The sequence below is a fragment of the Pantherophis guttatus genome, chromosome 3, assembly GCF_059756535.1.
Source record: "Pantherophis guttatus breed Tessera chromosome 3, ASM5975653v1, whole genome shotgun sequence".
Lineage (NCBI taxonomy): Eukaryota > Metazoa > Chordata > Lepidosauria > Squamata > Colubridae > Pantherophis > Pantherophis guttatus.
Window position 1 is genome coordinate 211,372,998 of NC_142065.1, and position 23,718 is coordinate 211,396,715.

At 43.3% G+C, this 23,718-nt stretch overlaps 1 protein-coding gene across 3 annotated transcripts in view; it reads right to left on the reverse strand.

Moving 5' to 3' along the window:
* Window positions 1–348: 348 nt before the first annotated feature.
* Window positions 349–23,718, reverse strand: part of TSNARE1 (t-SNARE domain containing 1) — a 298,959-nt gene continuing 275,589 nt past the window's right edge. For all 3 annotated transcript variants that reach the window (XM_060681797.2, XM_060681796.2, XM_087890951.1), the window contains one exon: window positions 349–898. The gene's annotated coding sequence lies outside the window, so the exon portion shown is untranslated. The remainder of the gene's footprint in view (window positions 899–23,718) is intronic.

A 23,718-nucleotide genomic window follows, 5' to 3' on the forward strand; every position in this document is an offset into this window, starting at 1 on the left:
CTTCCTTCCTCCTATTCTTTCATGTTATCTTCCTTCCTCCCTCCCATTATTTCATGTTATCTTCCTTCCTTCTTTCCATTCTTCCATCTGTTATCTTCCTTCCTTCCTTCTCTCTCTTTCTTTTACCTTTTTTCTTTGCACTTTTTCTTTCTGTCTTTAACTTTCTTTCTTTCCTTCCTTCCTTCCTTCCTTCCTTCCTTCCTTCCTTTCTCTTTACTCCCCCCTCCCTCCCTTTGATGAAATGTTCAGAATGATATAAAACAACGCACCAATCATTTCATGAATTGCCAAAAAGTGAGCTTCGAGGAAGGATGCATACACAAAAGGAAATTGGCATGACAACGAAAACAAAATCAGGTTCATTTTTATTTTGCTGCCTGTGATTTACTTTTAAGCAAAAAGCTGTGTGGTTCAAAGAAGGGAATCAAGCAAATAAGACTCAGCTGGTAGCTGGAGATAACAATCATTCACTAAAGGAAGCTAACTTGGAGGTGCCGGTTTTAAAATTTGATGATTTTTAAAACCGATCGCCGAGACAGGGAATAGTTGCTTCCCATCAGTGCAATATTTCCTAAAATAATTCCAAGGACGATTTTCATCAATGCATCTCCAGGCTCCTGAAAAGTGAAGGATATTCGCTATGCCAACGACAGTGTCCCGTGTTTCCTTTGCAGAATATGACTTTATTTTCTCTCTGAAGCTCTTGAGTGTTTATTAGGGGTGCGTTCTTGCAGAGGTAACCATATATGTCCAAAAAAAAAAAAAAAAGAAAAAAAGAAAAAAAAGGTGGTGCCAAAAGAATATTGTCCCACATGTCAGCTCCGAAACCTGCTACAATCTGAAATCTCTTCCTTTCTTCCATCTTCTGGCATGTGTTTCTCACCGGTCTGAGAAGCATCTGGAAAATAAAAATAAAAATTGGTGCTGAAAACACGGATCGGAATACAGGTAATCCCCAAATTATAACAACTATTAATCTTCTCATCGTTCCCACCACCCATCTCCTTCCGCTTATGACTGTATGACTGTAACTTAATTGCTGGTATCCTTATGATTTATATTAATATTGTTTCCTGATTGCTTATTTGTACCCTATGACTATCATTAAGTGTTGTACCTTATGATTCTTGACGAATGTATCTTTTCTTTTATGTACACCAAGAGCGTATGCACCAAGACAAAATCCTTGTGTGTCCAATCACACTTGGCCAATATAAAATTCTCTTCTCTTCTCTTCTCTTCTCTTCTCTTCTCTTCTCTTCTCTTCTCTTCTCTTCTCCTCTCCTCTCCTCTCCTCTCCTCTCCTCTCCCTTATTGCATTTCCTATTCTATTCTATTCTATTCTATTCTATTCTATTCTATTCTTTATTGCATTTCCTATTCTATTCTATTCTATTCTATTCTATTCTATTCTATTCTATTCTTTATTACATTTCCTATTCTATTCTATTCTATTCTATTCTATTCTATTCTATTCTTTATTGCATTTCATATTCTATTCTATTCTATTCTATTCTATTCTTTATTGCATTTCCTATTCTATTCTATTCTATTCTATTCTATTCTATTCTATTCTTTATTGCATTTCCTATTCTATTCTATTCTATTCTATTCTATTCTATTCTTTATTGCATTTCATATTCTATTCTATTCTATTCTTTATCGCATTTCATATTCTATTCTATTCTATTCTATTCTATTCTATTCTATTCTATTCTTTATTGCATTTCCTATTCTATTCTATTCTATTCTATTCTATTCTATTCTATTCTATTCTATTCTATTCTATTCTTTATTGCATTTCCTATTCTATTCTATTCTATTCTATTCTATTCTATTCTATTCTATTCTTTATTGCATTTCCTATTCTATTCTATTCTATTCTATTCTATTCTATTCTATTCTATTCTTTATTGCATTTCATATTCTATTCTATTCTATTCTATTCTATTCTATTCTATTCTATTCTATTCTATTCTTTATTGCATTTCCTATTCTATTCTATTCTATTCTATTCTATTCTATTCTTTATTGCATTTCATATTCTATTCTATTCTATTCTATTCTATTCTATTCTATTCTATTCTATTCTATTCTTTATTGCATTTCCTATTCTATTCTATTCTATTCTATTCTATTCTATTCTATTCTATTCTATTCTTTATTGCATTTCATATTCTATTCTATTCTATTCTATTCTATTCTATTCTATTCTATTCTATTCTATTCAGTGACCGTTTGAAGTTACAATGGAACTGGAAAAAATGACTTATGACCACTTTTCAGTGTTCTGACCCGGCTCCCAAACACAACAAGCCAACTTCAACTTCAACTCTTTATTGTCAGTGCACAACATATGTACAATGAGATTGGTTGAGCTCCCTCAGTGCACCCCAACAACACAATACAACTCACAGCGAAGGCAGAAAATCCCTAACCCAATAAATCATATTAACAAACCACCCAGTCTTATTGCACCAGTGTGAACGTGTTACACATTGCGCCGGCCCTGCAAGTCCATCATACTACGTAGTTACGATGTTATTTCTCATTCAGGAGTCTGACAGCCCATGAATAATAACTGTTCTTCAGCCTGTTTGTGCGGCTAGCTATGCTTCTATATCTCGTTCCCGATGGTAGGAGGGTAAAGAAGTGGTGACCAGGGTGAGAGCCGTCCCTGAGGATTTTCCTCACTCTTCTAAGGCAGCGAGTCCTAGTGATCTCATCTAGTGGTATCAGGGGGCAGCCCACGATGTTTTATGCTATGCTCACCACCCTCTGTAATGTTTTAATTAATGTTTCAGACCAGCATGCCATACCGCGATGCAATAACATCAAAGAGCCCTTTGTAGTTAATGAAAAGTTCCCTTTATTAGAAGTGCCAGAAGCCGCGCTCTCACAGCAGACTACAGACAGGATTCGGAAGTGCAGGCTATCAGTGGCTGACCGACAGGGAGATGACTAACTGTCTGCCACACCTATTTGTCTCTGCCCCCTGCCTTTTATCCCCAGAGCTAGGGTGGGGCTTCGCTAGCAGCGGTGGCTCTTCCATCCCAAGGACCGGCCCATAGATTTCCATTGCTCTCCTCTCCTCTGCCTGAACATATCCGTGCGTCAAGCACAGGACCCAGCTGTTCCTCCTCTTCCTCATCAGCCACTTCCAGACCTGGGTTGCTGTTGACTCTCCATCTGGGGGCTGATAGACGGCCCAGGCTCCGCCTCTCTCTCTCTCTCTCTCCCTCCCTCCCTCCCTCCATCTCTCTCTCTCTTTCTCTCTCTCTCTCTCTCTCTCTGCCAGCTCCATTCCCTCTTCCCCCTCAGAGTTCTCAGGCTGCCTTGATAGAATAGAATAGCAAAGTTGGGAGGGGCCTTGGAGGTCTTCTAGTCCAATCCCTTGCTCAGGCAGGAAACCCTACACCACTTCAGGCAAATGGTTATCCAACCTCTTCTTAAAAACTTCCAGCGTTGGAGCATCCACAACTTCTGGAGGTTCCACTGGTTAATTGTTCTGTCAGGAAATTTCTCCTTAGTTCTAGGTTGCTTCTCTCCTTGATTAGTTTCCACCCATTGCTTCTTGTCCTACCATCGGGTGCTTTGGAGAATAGCTTGACTTCCTCGTTTTGTGGCAACCCCTGAGATTTTGGAGCACTGCTATCATGTCTCCCCCGGTCCTTCTTTTCATTAAACTAGACATACCCAGTTCCTGCAACCGTTCTTCATATGTTTTAGCCTCCAGTCCCCTAATCATCTTTGTTGCTCTTCTCTGCACTCTTTCTAGAGTCTCCACATCTTTTTTACATCATGGCGACCAAAACTGGATGCACTATTCCAAGTATGGTCTTACCAAGGCATTATAAAGGTGTATGCTGGCCCTGACTCCCCCTCCTCCTGATTTTGCTGCTGGAGGGGCTGGCGGCCGACAGGCCACAACATTCAGACCGTTGCAGCATCTCCATTATCCCTTGATGAAAATTCGATCACGTGATGAAAATTCAGACGCTTTTGCAACTGACTCACAATTATGACATTTGTAGCATCCCCGGTGATCACACAATCTCCTTTTGCGACCTACCGACAAACCAAGTCAATGGGGAAGCCAGATTCACTTTGCAAACGTGTTCCTGACTTAACAACTGCAGTGGTTCCCTGAACAGCTGCAGCCAGGCAGGTCGCAAAACGGGGCGAAATTCACTGAATAAAGGCGGCGCTTAGCAACAGAAATTTGTGGTCGTACGCCGAGGACTGCCTGCAATTGCTTTGTATCACACGCCGCTGATTTCATCCCCCCCAACATGTCACTTCATTCCCCCCTTCAAAGCGTGACAGCAACATTAATTTAAGGCATATTTTTTTTGCACCCGGCGTACGCAATTGCCTAAAATTGAGCTTTCCAATTGAGCAATGCAGAGAGAGATAAAGAGAGGAAAAACTCTGCCTTATTATATCCGTGAATGTTTTTCTGCCTCCAGGGAGGGGAGGGAAGAAAAAAAAAAAGAAGACGAAAAGAAAAGCTATTTGCCAAGTTTGGCGCTGTTGATGAACTGGTTTTCTGAACTCTTGAGAGAGTTTTGACAAGGGCTGCCAGTCAAGCTCTGTTGTTTATTTGGGGATGTGTGAGTCCGCCATCGCTGGGGCGAGGAACCATCCGTTTGGACCGGACGTTGGGGAAATTCAGGCTTGGGGTTTTTGGATGGGGAGCAACAAAGCCTCCAGCATCCTTTCATCTTGGGGGAAGTGAAAGTGGAAGGCATTAGCTGTTGTAAGGTGTGCAAAGTCATTTCGGGACTCTTTGCTGCTCCAAACAGATCCCAAAACTTATCAGCTCTAAACCTGAATACACACACACACACACACTCACACAAGTGTGCGCGCATGTATGTATGTATGTGTGTTTTTGTTTGTTACTTGGTGTGTGTGTGTGTACAAACCCACATAGTCTTATTGTATATTTGTTTGGATGTTTTCTAATATCTATCAATCATCTACCTATTCTATCTATCTATCTATCTATCTATCTATCTATCTATCTATCTATCATCTATCTATCTATCTATCTATCTATCTATCTATCTATCTATCTATCTACCTACCTACCTACCTACCTACCTACCTACCTACCTACCTACCTACCTAATCTATCTATCTATCTATCTATCTATCTATCTATCTATCTATCTATCTATCTATCTATCTATCTACCTACCTACCTACCTACCTACCTACCTACCTACCTACCTACCTACCTATCTATCTATCTATCTATCTATCTATCTATCTATCTATCTATCTATCTATCTATCTATCTACCTATCTAATCTATCTATCTATCTATCTATCTATCTATCTATCTATCTATCTATCTATCTATCTATCTATCTCTTCTACCATGTATGTATGTATGTATGAGGGGTGAAATCCAGCAGGTTCTGACAGGTTCTGGAGAACCGGTAGCGGAAATTTTGAGCAGTTCGGAGAACCGGCAAATACCACCTCTGGCTGGCCCCAGGGTGGGGTGGGAATGGAGATTTTGCAATATTCTTCTCCCAGAAGTGGGGTGAGAATGGAGATTTTGCAATATCCTTTCCCTGGAGTGGGGTGGGAATAAAGATTTTGCAATATCCTTCCCCCAGGAGTGGGGTGGGAATGGGGATTTTGCAATATCCTTCCCCCAGGAGTGGGGAGGGAATGGGGGTTTTGCAGTATCCTTCCCCTGCCATGGCCACCAAGCCATGCCCACCAAGCCACACCACGCCCACCAAGCCACGCCCACAGAACTGGTAGTAAAAAAAAAATGGATTTCATCACTGGTAGGTATCTATCTATCTATCTATCTATCTATCTATCTATCTATCTATCTATCTATCTATCATCTATCTACCCACCCACCCACCCACCCACCCACCCACCCACCCATCTATCTATCTATCTATCTATCTATCTATCTATCTATCTATCTATCTATCTTTATAATTATAATAAAAATAATTTTAGTATTCATAACTATCGTTTCCAATCTGGTCTACTTCAAAGGGGTGACACCAAAACCTCTTTCTTAAAGTGACGGAAGACTCTGACTTGGCCTCTAGAGATGATGACCTCCAGTCTCCAGGTTACACCTCTATCTGCTGAGCACCTTCCTAGAACATTGTGGTGACACCAGCAACCAGCAGACATACAAAACATCGCTTTACACAATGCCGTGCTGTGGGGCAGCTGAGCTCCACCGTGCAAGCAACGTTCAACAGACGGCAGAATTAAGAATCTGAAAGGAACATCTGGCTGGGGAAAAAAAGGGGCAGTCAGCATTTGCTACACCAGTTCCCTTCCCCAGAATTATTAGCAAGGCAATCGAAATGTCTAACAGACAACCAGAGAAGTAAAGTCAGATGTTCCCTGAAGGGCAGTGAGCGATTGTGGGAATATTTCCCCGCTGAAGATAGACAACGTTTGAGGACGTGACAACATGGGCAAGCTCCGTTTCTCTGAAGAAACCAGCACGGTAGATTCACCGTGTAACATCAGAATTCATAGTCTCCCATCGTCCAGAAGTCATTTTAAAAGTTTCCTCTTAAAAATAATACAGACCCTCTGCTCGGTTTTATAAGAAGCGGAAAGACAGTGTAACCTAGAAATGAATTCAAAGATAAAGACACAGCTGGACTTCTTTTCTTTTCTTTTTTCTTTTGAAAGATCTGTTTTATTGAGACTCTACAGCGGGGGGTAAATGGGCTCCCGATATAGTCGTGGAGATAACTACCTCTTGTCAAATGTGGAGACTTCTAGAGTTCCTTGGAAGACATCTAGTTCAGACTTGTGCATTGTAGACACCGTGCAATTTGCAGCATCCCTGTCAGGGTTTGATTTGATTTACCATATTTTTCGGAGTATAAGACACACCTTTTCACCCCCACCCCCTAAAAGGGGGTGCAAATTTGGGTGCATCTTATACACCAAATGTAGCCCCGCCAACCCACTGGGCCCCATCTTTTGGCCTCTGCCTCCCAGCAATTTACCTATTTGCAGCAAGCAGCAAGAAGAAACAGCCCGTTTCAGCTTCAGCACAGCCTAATTAGCACAAGTTGATTGTCCGTTGGATCGGCCTCCCGACTCTCAGCTGTTTCAGGCTGCAGATATTGCCATTGCCTATTGCAGTGCGGGCCTCTGCTGCTTGCTGGAAGGAAGTAAATTGCTGGGAGCAGATTTTTTTTTTTTTGTCTTGTGCCAATCAAGCTATGCTGAAAACGAAAATGAAAGTAAAGCAGGCTGTTTGCTGTTAAGAGGCAAAATTGCTGGGAGGCAGAGGCAGATTTCTTTTTCTTGTTTTCCTCACCAAAAAAGGTAAGTGCATTTTATAATCCGGAGCGTCTTTTTTTAAAAAAATTATTATTAAAAAGTACAAACAAACATACAAACAACAACAAAACATACAAAACAAATAAACATAAAACCAATCTTTACATCTTCTTTTTAAATTTATCGCATCTGTAATCTGTATTTATATTTATACCTTTTCTCTATCTTTTTCTAATATATCTCTTGTCTCTATATTTCTAGTACATCATCTCTTCACATTTTCTTAATCTACATATTTAATTTACTATTTTCCTTAATTGGTACTTAATTTCTTATCTATGATTTTTATTTTCTCATTTATATCCATATCCTTTTTTCCTTTCTTCTCCTCCAACCAGTTATACCATTTCTGCCATACTAAATAATAATCCGTTTCCTCCTTTTCCTGTATTTCCTTTGTAAGTTTGTCCATTTCTGCACATTCCATAAGTCCAGAGCGTCTTATAGTCCGAAAAAATACAGTAATATTTCCAGCAAAGAAAAGCTGTTCCTTCGTCTGGAAGTCCACTCCATGGACAAATGGGGGAGAACATCCATGTTTCCTCCCCCCCAGAAGGATGAATTGAAATCTGATATCTTGCCTTTTTGACTAAATGTTTGATGCTTCTCTCTGAAAAGGATTCTGCTCTCCAGGGTCTACATGTCCTGCCTTCAGATTGCAGAAGGTATTTGTTGCTTCTTCCTCTTTTCTTGTCGTGGTGAAACACACCCAACTCTGCCGATAGAAGAGAATGTTGGTAGCTCAGGATTGAACTGTGAGGTCCTTGGTGCTCTCTGAGCTTGGTGGTTTTCTTGCAGACATTTCATGACCCAACTTGGTCATATCATCAGTGCTAGAAGGGAGTGGGGTTTGCGGAGAGGAGGAGGAGGAGGACTGTAGAGTCCTTGATGCTCTCTAAGCTTGGTTGTTTTCATGCAGACGTTTCATTACCAAACTAGGTAACATCATCAATACTAGAAGGGAGTGAGGTTTGTGGAGAAAACAAGGAGGAGGAGGAGGACTGAAAGGACATGGTTTCATGTGCTGCCTGCATCCCACAACTGGGGCTTTCTGGCACGCCACGGACTGTTGTGGGCCCCTGTTCTAGTTCAACCTTCTGCTTAAGCAGGACACCTGATACCATTTCAGAAAAGCGGCTGTCCAGTCTCTTCTTAAAAGCCTCCAGTGATGGCGCACCCACAACTTCTGAACTTCTGAGCATATGGCATTCCATTAGTTAATTGTTGTCACAGTCAGGAAACTTCTCCTTGGTTCTAGGTTGCTTCTCTCCTTGTTAAGTTTCCACCCATTGCTTCTTGTCCTGCCCTCAGGTGCTTTGGAGAATAGCTTGACCCCCTCTTCTTTGGGGCAGCCCCTGAGATATTGGAAGACTGCTATCATTTCTCCCCCAGTCCTTCTTTTCATTAAACTAGACATACCCAGTTCCTGCAACCATCCTTTATATGTTTTAGCCTCCAGTCCCCTAATCATCTTGGTTGCTCTTCTCTGCGCTCTTTCTAGAGTCTCCACATCTTTTTATTACATTGTGGTGACCAGAACTGGATGCAGGATTCCAAGTGTTTGTTTGTTTGTTTTATTAGATTTATATACCGCCCTACTCCCGAAGGACTCAGGGCGGTGAACAGGCACAAAATAAAATACATAGATACAAAAGTTAAAAAACATAATTAAAACCAGATTAAATAATTTAGCCCGAGACAATTAAAAATCCCAATAATTTAAAACAGATTAAAATTTCGATTTAAAAGAATTTTAAAACAGGGGAGAAAATCCGGCTTGCTGGAATAGGAGAGTCTTAAGAGCACGGCGGAAAGTGCGCAGATCCGGGATCCTCCATATCTCTGGGGGGAGCTCGTTCCAGATAGTGGGTGCCCCCACAGAGAAAGCCCTCCCCCTGGGGGCCGTCAGTCAACATTGTTTAACTGACAGCACCCAGAGGAGCCCCTCTCTATGAGAGTGTACCGGCCGGTGGGAGGCTGCTTGTGGTAGTAGGCGGCCCCGTAAATAACCAGGTCCTAAGTCATGGAGCGCTCTAAAGGTGGTGACCAAAACCTTGAAGCGCACCCGGAAGACCACCGGGAGCCAGTGCAGCTCTCGCAGGAGAGGTGTTACATGGGAGCACCACGTCGCTCCCATAACCACCCACGCGGCCGCACTCTGTGCCAGCTGGAGCCTCCAGGTGCTCCTCAAGGGGAGCCCCATGTAGAGCGTTACAGTAGTAACGCTTGGCAAGTGTGGCCTTGCCAAGGCCTTATAAAGCGGTATTAACACTTCACGTGATCTTGATTCTATCCCTCTGTTTATGCAGCCTAGAACTCTGTTGGCTTTTTTGGAAACTGTAGCACATTTGTTGATAACTGCCCCACCCCACTGCTTAAGAGATGAGAGTGATGGACATATGATAATGAGCAAAGTGGGAGGGGGGAACTCTGTCACAGCAGGGCTTTCATGGGATAAAGCCTTCTATGGAGCATCCCATGAGGATCTACGGGCTAGAGTAAGGCTGAAGGGATAGAACAGAACCAAGAGAGAATTCAGAAGCCGCCTGCAAGTCCCCGTCAGCTTTGGGATGGCAATTAGGGAAGCCGATATTACATTTCGTCTGCGCGGATACGTAAAGGAGGAGAACTTTAAGAGGACTGTCAAAATGGGAGATTAGGAAAAAGAGGATTTGAAACGAGGGCTCTGAGCTAAGGCTGATGAGCAACTCATTAGACGCTAGGTTCGGCTTTCTAAGATTGTGATCCTGGAGAGGACACCAAAGTACGAGGGGTCTTAGATCCTTTCATTTCATGATGGCCTCATTTGGAGCTGTCTCGGCTTGGAGATCTACTCTCCCGTTATCTAATCACTCCGTTTTAAAAGATGACTTTTTTCCTAGTTTCTCCTCTACATTTTGGGCACCTCGGAATGGACTTGAAGCAAAAGAGGACCAGCAAGCAGTAGTAGAAGTTATGTTGTCAAGCCTGGAAGCCATCTTTTGAATTGGGCCTTCAGACCTGCCACATTTTACTACTGTGGGAAACTGGGAGGGGGGATTGTATGGAGCAGGGATGATATATAGTCATAGTAACATTCCTTTCTCTGAGAGTCAAGGACATCTTGCCCTGCACCTGGAGGGCTGTGACTGGGAGGCATCTCCAGTTGGGACAATGCTTGGATTGGACCATGTGATGGACATGTGAGTGTTGAGCAGGGACTTGAACTTTCCTTTGGGTGGGGAAAACCTGGAAGCTTTCAGATTCGGGTGTTCCCAGATGTGCCAATATGGCATCTCTAATAAAATGGAACTTTGAGGAAACTCAAGCCTGGGAGTTTTTCTTCATTGGGGGTGTTACCTGGAACCCTGACATTAACCCAAATCTCCTTTAAACAACATACCAGCTCCCTGGATATCGGGGTGCTGTCCAGGGTTCTGAGCCTCGAATGCCAACCTGAAAGCGGGTGGTGTGAAGACTCAGGGAAGAGTTCTGTTCCCATACCACGCACACACCCAACCAGCCAGCCGAGGGTTAAATAAACTCTTCAAACACACAATGTCAGTGATAAGGAACTTGGCAGCAACTCCGTGGCTGCCCGCCAAGAACTTTTACTCCGATAACACAGACAAAAATACACACAGTTTGAATAGTCCAGTTTGTAATTAAATCCACGGCAAATAGGTGTTGTGTCCAAAGGTGCAAGTGCCTCGCCAGAGATTAGCTTTGTCCGTCACAGAGTCCGAATGGCCACCACACTCCCTTTTACAGCCTGTGGGGTGTGGTCCAGTGACTCAGCTTAATCTCTGGCACGCCTCCTTTTCTGCTGCTCACGCTTGTCTCTCCAACACTGGTGTGGGTCCAACCACAATGTTTCTTCGTCACTATCTGACGGCTCGGAAACACCTGGCTCCTGGCCAATCTCTTCTCCTTCGGGAGACACCTGAGGCATTGCCAGAGAGGAGGGTCCTGGAGAGGGAGGCCTGGCCGTCTCCTCTCCTTCATGTTCGGAGCCTTCTTCCTCCGATAAGATAGGCTCGGAGGACGGAGCCACAACAGGAAGATGGAGGAGAAGAAAGCCGCGGAGGGAACTACAGGGAATGGCTCGATGACCCCCATCGAGACCATGACATATGTATGGTTGATTCCTGGGAGGTGTTAAAAGATGCTGAGGCCCTAGAAGGAGGGCAGAGAAGAGCAAGGAAGATGATATGAGGTCTGGAAGCTAAATTGCATGATGAACGGCTAAGGCAGGGGTGTCAAACTTGATTGTGTGGCGGGTTAGATCATGATGTAGCATAACATTCTTTTGCCTTTGCAAAGCTGGGGTGGATAGGGCCTGCGTGGGCCATATTCAGCCCATGGGCCGCCAGTTTGACAGGACTGAGCTAAGGGAACTAGGTATATATAGCTAGTATAACTAGGTATAACTAGGAAAGAAGGCTTAGGGGAGACTTGATCTATACTTGTAACCAAAGGTATAAGTACAGACAAGCTGAAACCTGCCTGGCTCAAAAACAGTAACTGGGAGAGGGACCTTGGAGTCCTAGTGGATGACCACTTAAACATGAGTCAGCCATGTGTGGCATCAGCCAAAAGAGCTAATACAATCCTTGGTGGTATAAACAGAGGCACAGAATCAAAATCACGTGAAGGATTAGTACCGCTTTATAATGCCTTCGTAAGGCCACACCTGGAATACGGCATCCAAATTTGGTCACCACATTACAAAAAAAGATGTTGAGACTTTGGGGAAAAGTGCAAAGAAGAGCAAGTAAGATTTATTATTTATTTATTTATTATGTATGTATGTATGTAATTTATATGCTGCCCTTCTCCCGAAGGACTCAGGGCGGCTTACAAAAAAAACGGAACAAAAATTACATAAACATTAAAAAAATCCAATTAAAAATTGATTAAAATTATTTTAAATCACCCCTGTGGATCAGCCCATTTGATGAAAGAGCCACGACTTCAATTCGTGGTGGAAGGAGAGGAGGTCAGGGGCTGTCCTAAGGCCGGTGGGCAGCCCATTCCAGAGGGTCGGCGCTCCCACAGGGAACGCTCTCCCCCTGGGGGCCGCCAGCCGGCATTGTCTGGCTGACGGCACCTTGACGAGGGCCACTCTATGGGAGCGCACAGGATGATGGGAGGATGGCAGGAGATGATCCTGCAAGTACCCCGGGCCTAAGCCAAGATGATGGCCTGGAGACTAAAACATATGAAGAACGGTTGCAGGATTTGAGTTTGGCTAGTCTAGAGAAAAGAAGGACTAGGGGGGACATGATAGCAGTCTTCCAGTATTTGAGAGGTTGCCACAAAGCATCAGAGGACAGGACAAGAAACAACGGATGGAAACTAATCAAGAAGAGAAGCAACCTGGAATTAAGGAGAAACTTCCTAACAATGAGGACAATTAACCAGTGGATTAAGGACCCAAATTGTTGGGGGAAATATGCTGACTCTGTAAAACCACTTACAAAGGGCTGTAGAGCACCATGAAGCAATATAGAAGTCTAAGTGCTGTTGCTATCCTCCAATTCTTAAGGGCTGTCATAGTGAAGAGGGGGTTGATTTACTCTCCAAAGCTCCTGAAGGCAGGACAAGAAGCAATGGGTAGAAGCTCCTCAGAAGGAGAGCCAACCTGGAAATGAGGAACTTTCTGACAGTTGAGAATGATTAATTAATGGAGCAGCTTGTTTCTTGGCGTCGTGGCAGTTCCGTCAGTGGAGGTCGATGGAACTGGGCAACTATTTGTTCGGGATGGTGAAAAGACAAGACTGGACAACCATTTGTTCAAGATGGGTATCTGTTTTGGGCAGGGAGTTGGACTACAAGACTTCCAAGGGATCGGCAACCTTAAACACTCAAGGAGCCATTTGGACCCGTTTCCCACAGAAAAGAAAACACCGGGAGCCACAAAACCCTTTTGACATCTAAAATGAAGATAACACTGCAAATATATCACTTTTTACCTTTATGCTATGTATATATATATAAAAAAACTACAGTGTGTTGCATTTATGAAATCAATGAACTGATACAGAGAAAACACATTTTTATTTCTGCATGCAACAAAAACATTTTGAACTCTGGGGGAAAAAAAAAAAGATGGGCCGAAAAGCTGAATAAATCACCTGCCGGCGGGTGTCGCACATTGGTGGTTGTGATGCATATTTTGAGCGACAGGAAGCCGCAGCAGACGAATGAAAGAGCCACATGCGGCTCCAGAGCTGCAGGTTGCAGACTTCTGCTTCAGCCCTTCGATTCTACGACAATATTGTCAGCCTGAAGCCTGAATTGGTAGAAGAACAGCTCTCTTTCCGAGACTGGGCATCTCTGGATGGAAGCTCTCCAAGGTGCTGATAGTATCTTATCCCTCTGGATTGAAATTTATTCCTGCCTCCTCAACTCCGGACATACTGAATGCAAATTGAGCTCAGGTGTAAATGTGAGGAACTCCCTGCTCCGTGGAGCTGAGAAGAGTTAAAGCTACAACGGAAGTGCAGTTGCAATGCTCTTTATTTGAAAGTAAATTGGGCGAAGGACCTCAGGTTTCAAAGAGAACATTTGTAGCTCAGGGTTAAAATGAGATGATGTTCCCTAGTTTGGGTAATGAAACGTCTGTAAGAAATCCACCAAATTCAGAGTACACCTAGGACCCCACAGTCCTCCTCCTCCTCCTCCACTCTGCAAACCCCACTCCCTTCTAGCACTGAAGATGTTATCTAGTTGGATAAGGAAACATTTGCAAGAAAACGACCAAGAGGGCTGTGAAAATATTTACAGACCCTTCGCATCCTGGACATAAACTGTTTCAACTCCTATCCTCAAAACGATGCTATAGAGCACTGCATACCAGAACAACTAGACACAAGGACAGTTTTTTCCCCGAACGCCATCACTCTGCTAAACAATTCATTCCCACAACACTGTCAAACTATTTACTAAATCTGCACTACTATTAATCTTCTCATCGTTCCCACCACCCATCTCCTCCCACTTATGACTGTATGACTGTAACCTTGTTGCTGGTATACTTATGATTTATATTGACTGTTTCCTAATATGATTTGATTGCTTATTTGTTCCCTATGACTATCATTAAGTGTTGGACCTTATGATTCTTGACGAACGTATCTTTTTTTTTAATGTACACTGAGAGCATATGCACCAAGACAAATTCCTTGTGTGTCCAGTCACACTTGGCCAATAAAGAATTCTATTCTATTCTATTCTATTCTATTCTATTCTATTCTATTCTATTCTATTCTATTCTATTCTATTCTATTCTATTCTATTCTATTCTAAAGTTCAGAGTGCACCAAGGATTCACGCAACATGTTTCCTACTCATGTGGGGAGCCACTGGGAGCCAGGTACCATATAAGATTAATGCATCTTATGTGAGGCTTTGGAAAAAGTGCAGAGAAGAGCAATTAAAATAATTAAAGGCATGGAAACCTAAAAATATGAAGAATGGTTGCAAGAATCGGGTATGGCCAATCTAGAGAAAGGAAAGACTAGGGGTGACATCCATCCTTCCGAGGTGAGTAAAATGAAGACCCAGATTGTTGGAGGCAATATGCTGACTCAGTAAACCGCTTAGAGAGGGCTATAAAAGCACTATGAAGCGGTATATAAGTCTAAGTGCTATTGTTATAGCAGCATTCCAGTATTTCAGGGGTTGCCACAAAGAAGAGGGGGGGGGGGCAATTTATTTTCCAAAGAACCAGAAGGCAGGAAAAGAAACAATGGATGGAAACTAATCAAGGAGATAAGCAATCTGGAATTAAGGGAGAAACTTCCTAATAGTGAGAACAATTAACCAGTGGAACTGCTTGCCTCCCAAAGTTGTTGGCGCTTCATCATTGGAGGTTTTTAAGAAGACTGGACAGTCACTTGTTTGAAATGGTCTAGGGTCTCCTGCTTGAGCAGAGGGCTGGACTAGAAGACCTCCAAGGTGCCTTCCAGTTCTATTCTAATTGAAATGGTTGTCATTGCTTTCTCTTGATTGACAAGAAGTGGAAGACTTCATGAATGTAGCATGAGCTCTTTGAGTCGGAAAACACGAGTGCAAACATTTCTCCTAATTAGAACTTGGCATGGTCCTCTCATGTCAAACCACTCTTCATTTCATGTACTGTGAGAACACTGAGCAAGCACAAACCTCACCCTCCGTGTGTGATGCACCCTGAATCTTGCTAAGGATGCAGAGACATGAGATGGACCAGAATTAGTGCACTCTCCCAAAATATATTGTTTTCTGACCTAGTTGGGTAATGAAATATCTGCAAGAAAACCACCAAGTTCGGAGAGCACCAAGGACCTCACAGTCCCTTCTCCTCTTCCCAAACCCTACTCCTTTCTAACACTGATGATATTACCTTGTTGGGCAACGAAACATCTGCATGAAAATCACCAAGCTCAGAGAGCACCAAGGACCTCAGTCCCTTCTCCTCTTCCCAAACCCTACTCCCTTCTAGCACTGATGATGTTACCTCATTGGGTAACGAAACATCTGTAACAAAACAACCAAATTCAGGGAGGACCAAGGACCCCGCCGTTCAATCCTGAGCTACAAATGTTCTCCTTTTATTGCTTTCTGACAACCATTTGGAAGAGATGTATTTTGTGCAAGAGTGGAGCAATTGACATTTGAAGAATCCTTATCCGAACAGTTGGCATACATATGAGACCTCTACAAACCGAGCAATAAAGAGAACAAGTCTTGAGCTGCAATCATCTCTTCTCCAACTTACAGTCTTTTGACAGCAATCAGGAGAGCCGGCAGCTCCTGCAATCATTCACCCTCTCAGAAACCATATGCTACAACTTCACCGTCACTCTCTCAACACGCTGAGTTTCAGAAAGGTCAATGAGACATGCAAGGACTTCCATGAAGAAGGAGAAGTCCTTTCGCTTTCCAGTTAAAAATGAGTCCAGTGCTGGATGAGATCTGTTTTTTTGTTGTTGTTGCAAGGACCAGGGATATGAAGTCAGATTTTATGTGGGTTCATGTACTAGACCGGGGTGGGCAATTGTGGCTCTTTTACAACCTGTGGACTTCAACTCCCAGAATTCCTGAGACAGCCAAGCTTGGCTGTCTCAGGAATTCTGGGAGTTGAAGTCCACAGGTTGTAAAAGAGCCACAATTGCCCACCCCTGTACTAGACAAATAGGCTGTTCAAATGAAGAGTCGATGAGGTCCTTGGTGCAGTCTAAGTTTGCCCGAAAGGTGCTTTTTCAGGAGGCAACTGGACTTTCTGGTTTTTCTTTTGAAGATGTTTCGCTTCTCATCCAAGAAGCTTCTTCAACTCTGACTGGATGGTGGGGAATGGAAGGATTGATACTCCTTGCAGACAGCTGGTCATTTGCATTCTTTCTGAGAGTCGTTGAGGCCACTTGGGAGGTTTGTCTGTGTCTTCAGGGTCACCTGAATAGTGCAAATGGTTCCTGTAGTCTGCAATTTTTGGAAATCCGTTCAAACTCCCACTTCCATGGATTTCCAAAACATTGCAGGCAAGAGGAACCAATTGCACTACTCAGGTGTCCCTGAGGACACAGATAAACCTCCAAGTGGCCTCAATGACTCTCTAAAAGGATGCAAATGACCAGCTGTCTGCAAGGAGTATCAATCCCTCCATTCTCCACCATCCGGTCAGAGCTGAAGAAGCTTCTTGGATGAGAAGTGAAACATCTTCAAAGAAAAAAAACAAGAAAGTCCAGTTGCCTCTTGAAAAAAAATAGCACCTTTTAGACAAAAATTACCTGGATGACTGAGAATCTTCATAGACTTTAAACTTGGTTGTTTCCTTACAGACATTTCATTACCAAACTAGGTAATGTCATCAAAACTTCACCGTTCAACCCTGAATTCCAAATATTCTCTTCTATAAATAAAAGTTTCATATGCTTGAAGAAATCTGGGGCCTGAATTATAGTCGTAAATTGAAGACTATCTGTGTAAGTCTATTTTGGACAAAAAGTAAATTTCCTGGGTAGAACCAGGAAATAAGCTGACCTTTCTCTTTCTCTACTGAATAGACATATATATGTATCTAGATGCAAGGGGTGTTTTCTACATATTGTGCTTGGTTATTGTTTGGAATAATACCTCTTTTTTTTTTAAAATAATTTTTATTGAACAGTTTTTTAAAAAGAAAAAATGCAATTTTTACAATTTTCTACTTTCCAACATTTTCACATCAGTTTTCATTTCTTATATATCCATTTTTCTCCCTTTTTTTTTCTATTTACTATCTATACATGTGGTGAAATCCAATTTTTTTGTTACTACCGGTTTTGTGGGTGGGCTTAGTGGCCATGGCACCGCCCAGAGTCCCTTGGGTGGCATAGAAATGCAACAAAATAAATAAATAAATAAATAAATAAATAAATAAATAAATAAATAAATAAATAAATAAATAAATAAATAAATGGCAGGGGAAGGATACAGCAAAATCCCCATTCCCTCCCCACTCCAGGGGGAAGTATATTGCAAAATCTCCATTCCCACCCCACTCTGGGACCAGCCAGAGGTGATATTTGCCGGTTCTCCGAACTACTCAAAATTTCCGCTACCGGTTCTCCAGGACCTGTCAAAACCTGCTGGATTTCACCCCTGGAATATATCAATGTACTAAATTACAATCATGCATTCTGTGTCTGTTCCCTTTCTACATATTTGCTACTATATTCAAACTCCTGTTTCTTCCTCATTTAATCTTTCCTTGTCCTCTAACCATTCATACTATTTCTCCCATGCCATGTAATATTCTGCTTCCTCCTTATCTTGTTTTTTTTTTAAATAATCTTTATTTACATTTTACCATTAAAAAAAAAAAGAGAATGACACATTATATAAATAACAAACAAAACATACAAAACGACAGAACAAAAACCAACAAAACTAGCATACCTATAAGCAGTACCTTAATAATCTAGTACTCGGTACGGTATATCTATATTATAATCCAGAGAAGACAGAACATCTTACATATCTTTATAAAACAATTAGGTCTATCCGACCTCACTTTACTTGTATAATATAAGTTTCTCAGTCCATATAGTTCCTCTTCTAATTTGGGTTATACCTTGTATATCTTATCTTGTATTTCTTTTGTGAATTTATCCATCTCTGCACACTCTAAAACTTTTCTTCTCCAGTTTTTTTCTGTTGGTATATTATTATTTTGGAATAATACCTTTAATTGCAAACCAAAGTAAATAAAATCGGAGGAAGGGGCGAGGGATGGGAGAGAGAGAAAAACTTAGCAGCTATCTAGGAGATTGTCAGTTATTTCCCCTGAGATCACCTTGATTTGGCATGCACAGCCTTTGCGTGATTTCTCAGAGGAAGGAAAACACAAAATCTATACTGATCTATTTACTATACGGGCTTTAATATCTGTATAAATGATGCGGCGTGCTGAGCAAACCTCGTGTTCCTCCGATCTCCTATTTTCTCCCCACAAGAACAACCCTGTAAGGGGGATAGGACTGAAAGTGAGTGATTGGCCCAAAGACACCCAGCTGGCTTTCATGTGTAAAGCAGGACTAGAACTCACAGTCTCCTGGTGATTGGCCCAAAGTCACCCAGCTGGCTTTCATGTGTAAAGCAGGACTAGAACTCACAGTCTCCTGGTGATTGGCTCAAAGACACCCAGCTGGCATTCATGTGTAAAGCAGGACTAGAACTCACAGTCTCCTGGTGATTGGCTCAAAGACACCGAGCTGGCTTTCCTGCCTAAGATGGGACTGGAACTCCCAGTCTCTTAGTGATTGGTCCAAAAGCACCCAGCTGGCTTTCATCCTAAGGCAGCACTAGAACCCCATCTCCTGGTTTTGAGCCTGGTGCCTTAATCTCAACATCAGACTGGCTCTCTCTACAGCAGAGCATTCAGAGCTTCAGGAGGGAATAGGAAGGGGGGAGCGGAGGGAAGGGGAGGGGAGGGGAGAGGAGAGGAGAGGAGAGGAGAGGAGAGGAGAGGAGAGGAGAGGAGAGGAGAGGAGAGGAGAGGAGAGGAGAGGAGAGGAGAGGAGAGGAGAGGAGAAGAGAAGAGAAGAGAAGAGAAGAGAAGAGAAGAGAAGAGAAGAGAAGAGAAGGACCTAACCCACACAGGATGTTACGAAACAGCTGACTAATCTGCAAACATCAACTCCATCAACCAATCAAGATGTAACAACACAGGCAACCAACCCGCTCACAGCAACAAAGCCAGCACCCCTCACCTCCCCACCAGTATTTATAGAGAGACGACAGCTCCGATCACACTTTTCTCGCACAAGCACGAAGCCGAAGACACCAGCCTGAAGATGACAAGTGGGACCTCGTCGAAATGTCGCCAAGATACTCTCAATCTTACATGGGAAAAGACCCGAATACACCAAAACTTGCATAATTATCTATCTATCTATCTATCTATCTATCTATCTATCTATCTATCTATCTATCTATCTTTTTTTTAATAGAAACTTTATTGAGATTTTTTACAGAACAAAAAGGAAATAAAAAGAAAAAAACAAACAAACAAACAAACAAACATTCAAACAATAACGTAGAACACTTAAATATAATAAACATTTTCAATTTGTATCGGATGTGCAGTGTTTTAACTATTTACATAAATAATACTTGGTGACATTTTAACTCACTTTTAACCAATATTTAACACACCTTAGATCTTTCTTTCATTTTATCATGCAACCACTTGTACCACCTTTCCCACACCATATAGTAGACTGACTTTTCATCATTTAATTCATAAGTTAATTTAGTCATCTCTGCGCACTCGAGTATCTATCTATCTATCTATCTATCTATCTATCTATCTATCTATCTATCATCTATCATTTCTCTCTCTCTCTCTCTCTCTCTCTCTCTCTCTCTCTCTCTCTCTCTCTCTCCCTCCCTCCCTCCCTCCCTCTCTCTCTCTCGAGAAGCATATGGTCTATTGCCAAACTAGTCCTTGTAAACCTTATATTCTGCTGCTGAGTTCTACTCCCTGGGAAATCTATTTTAAGGCCAGAAAGGGAGTTTGCATATCTTATTTTAGCTTCTGTTTTTGTTCGGCTAGTTTGCCGATGTCTGTTTTCCACAATGACATGTTACCAATGCATCTGTGGGTTTTAGCACAACACAGAGAAACTGTGGAGGTGAACAGATACAACATGACATCTCCTACCCTGCTTTTTACCCTTATACACGTGAGGGAATGTCCACTGGATAAAGAAAACAAGGACACAGACGGCGTCACTTTGGTAATCCTCAAGGTTGCCTTGGCCCACCCCATGCTGTGTTTTAAAATGGACATAGACACAGGTTGGTAAAGATGAGTCAGGACAGAAGCTTCAGAAATTGGGCATGCCCAGTGCATAAAATGCAATTTCCCAAATGAAGTTCGAGTGGGAATTCTTAAAAGAGATTAGACAACGTGAAACTCTGAAATTCAGGGACAGCATTAAGAACAGAATCCGGAAAGGAAACAGTAAATTTCTACAAACATATTGCGGAAAGAAAGAAAGAAAGAAAGAAAGAAAGAAAGAAAGAAAGAAAGAAAGAAGGAAGGAAGGAAGGAAGGAAGGAAGGAAGGAAGGAAGGAAGGAAGGAAGGAAGGAAGGAAGGAAGGAGGGGGGAGGGAGGGAGGGAAGGAAGGAAGGAAGGAAGGAAGGAAGGAAGGAAGGAAGGAAGGAAGGAAGGAAGGAAGGAAGGAAGGAAGATCCAAAGGAGGAACAGAGAGACAGACACAGAGAGACTGGGGGGGGGAGAGAGAGAGAATTCCAAGGAAGAAGGAAGGAAGATAACAGAAAAATAGTTAGAGAGAGGGAGGGAGGGAGGAAAGGATGGAGGAAGGAAGGAAGATAAGAGAAAGGTAGAGATGGAGGGAAGGAAGGAAAATAACAGAAAGAGATGGAGAGAAGGAGAGGGAGGGAGGGAGGAGGAAGGGAAGGAAGGAAGGAAAGAAAGGAAAGAAGAAAAATAAGAGAAAGATAGAGGGGGAGGGAGGAAGGAAGGTGTGAAGGAAGGAAAAGGAGGGCAGGAAGGAATGAAGAACACAAAGGGGGTACAGATTATTATACATAATAATCTGTGGAGAAACTAAAAAGAGAGGTATTTCCCTCCTCTGTTAATAAAGGAACTTATTCTCACCCCCCAAAAAACCTGACTAGTGAAAGATTCAAAAAAATTTCCTGCCCGAAGACGCAAGCTCGGCCTACGACCTCCGTGGATCGAGAAAGAGGATTAAACACATTTACGGAATTTCGAGCCGATCAATAATGGCTAATCACAATCATCTTTATTAACTTTCATATCGCAGAACCATGTTTTTTTCTCCTCGTCGTCTATTCCACCGAAGGGAAGAAGAGAGACATTCGCGGCGACATTTGACTGGCATCAAGAACATCGGTTCGATCAGCCCCTGCTTTCATTCAGCAGTGCCGTCCTCCCGCTACCTGGGAAACGCACGCGACAATCACAACTCATTCAGCAAAGCGGACTACCAGAACAACCTCACGATGCGCTGCTCATTCATGCGGCCGACACGTGAGGAGAGGCAAATGCACTCGCTCCGAATTGCGTGACACAAACACAATCCTTAGCAGACAGGTCTGGGTTTCAACATACTGCGGGTGGCCACTAAACCAAGGTCTTTCGGAAAGAAAATTCCTGACCCAGCTCCCCAAACATGACACACCCTCTTGACGTGAACTCAAAAGATTCCTTTATTAGGAGCGCCGGCAGCCCCGGCAAAAATGCTTAACAAGTCCAGCTGGCAGGGAGATGAATAGTTATCTGCCACATCTATTCATCTCTGCCCCCTGCCTTTTATCCCCAGAGCTAGGATGGGGCCTCACTAGCAATGGTGGCTCTTCCATCCCAAGGACCAGCCCATAGATTTCCACTGCTCTCCTCTCCTCTGCCTTCTGCGCATCCGCACGTCAGGCACTGGATCCAGATGTTCCTCCTCTTCCTCATCAGCCACCTCCTGACCTGCGGGCTGTTGACTCTCCACCTGAGGGCTGACGGACGGCCCAGGCTCCACCTCTGTCTCTATCTCTCTGCCAGCTCCATTCCCTCACCCCGTCAGAGCTCTCAAGTTGCCTTGATGCTGGCCCTGACTCCCACACCTCCTTCTCCTCCTCTGATTCGGCTGCTGGAGGGGCCGGTGGCCGACAGCTGATGAAGATTGTGCAGGGCATAAAAGAGATGGATGAATATAACGGAATAACAGAGTTGGAAGGGACCTTGGAGGTCTTCTAGTCCAACCCCCTGCCTAGGCAGGAAACCCTACACCACTTCAGACAAATGGTTATCCAATCTCTTCTTAAAAATTTCCAGTGTTGGAGCATTTACAACTTCTGGAGGCAAGTTGTTCCACTTATTCATTGTTCTAACTGTCAGGAAGTTTCTCCTTAGTTCTAGGTTGCTTCTCTCCTTGATTAGTTTCCACCCATTGCTTCTTGTCTTATCTTCAGGTGCTTTGGAGAATAGTTTGACTCCCTCTTCTTTGTGGCAGCCCCTGAGATATCAGAACACTGCTATCATGTCACCCCTGATCCTTCTTTTCATTAAACTAGACATACCCACTTCCAGAAACTGTTCTTCATATGTTTTAGCCTCCAGTCCCCTAATCCTCTTTGTTGCTCTTCTCTGCACTCTTTCCAAAGTCTCAACATCTTTTTTACATCATGGTGACCAAAACTGGATGCAGGATGCAGGATTCCAAGTGTGTCCTTACCAAGGCATCATAAACTGATATTCTGGGCACAGCACAGAAACGGCATTGGTCGCGTTGGTTGATGATCTCTGGAGGGCTCGGGACAGGGGTTGTTCCTCTGTTCTGGTCCTGTTAGACCTCTCAGCGGCTTTTGATACCATCGACCATGGTATCATGCTGCACCGGCTGGAAGAGTTGGGGGTGGGAGGCACCGTGTTGCGGTGGTTCTCCTCCTTTCTCTCCGACCGGTCGCAGTTTGTGTTGGCAGGGGGGCAGAGGTCGACCTCGAGGCCTCTCATTTGTGGAGTGCCGCAGGGATCGGTCCTCTCGCCCCTTCTGTTCAACATTTATGTGAAGCCGCTGGGTGAGATCATCCGTGGCTTTGGGGTGAGATACCACCAGTACGCTGATGACACCCAGCTGTACATCTCCACCCCAGGCCACCCCAACGATGCCCTTGAAGTGATGTCCCAGTGCCTGGAGGCTGTACGGGTCTGGATGGGGAGGAACAGGCTCAAGCTCAACCCTTCCAAGACTGAGTGGCTGTGGCTCCCGGCATCCCGATATAGTCAGTTGACTCCATCACTGACTATTGGGGGCGAGTCATTGGCCCCCACAGAGAAGGCTCGCAATCTGGGAGTCCTCCTGGATATGCAGCTGTCCTT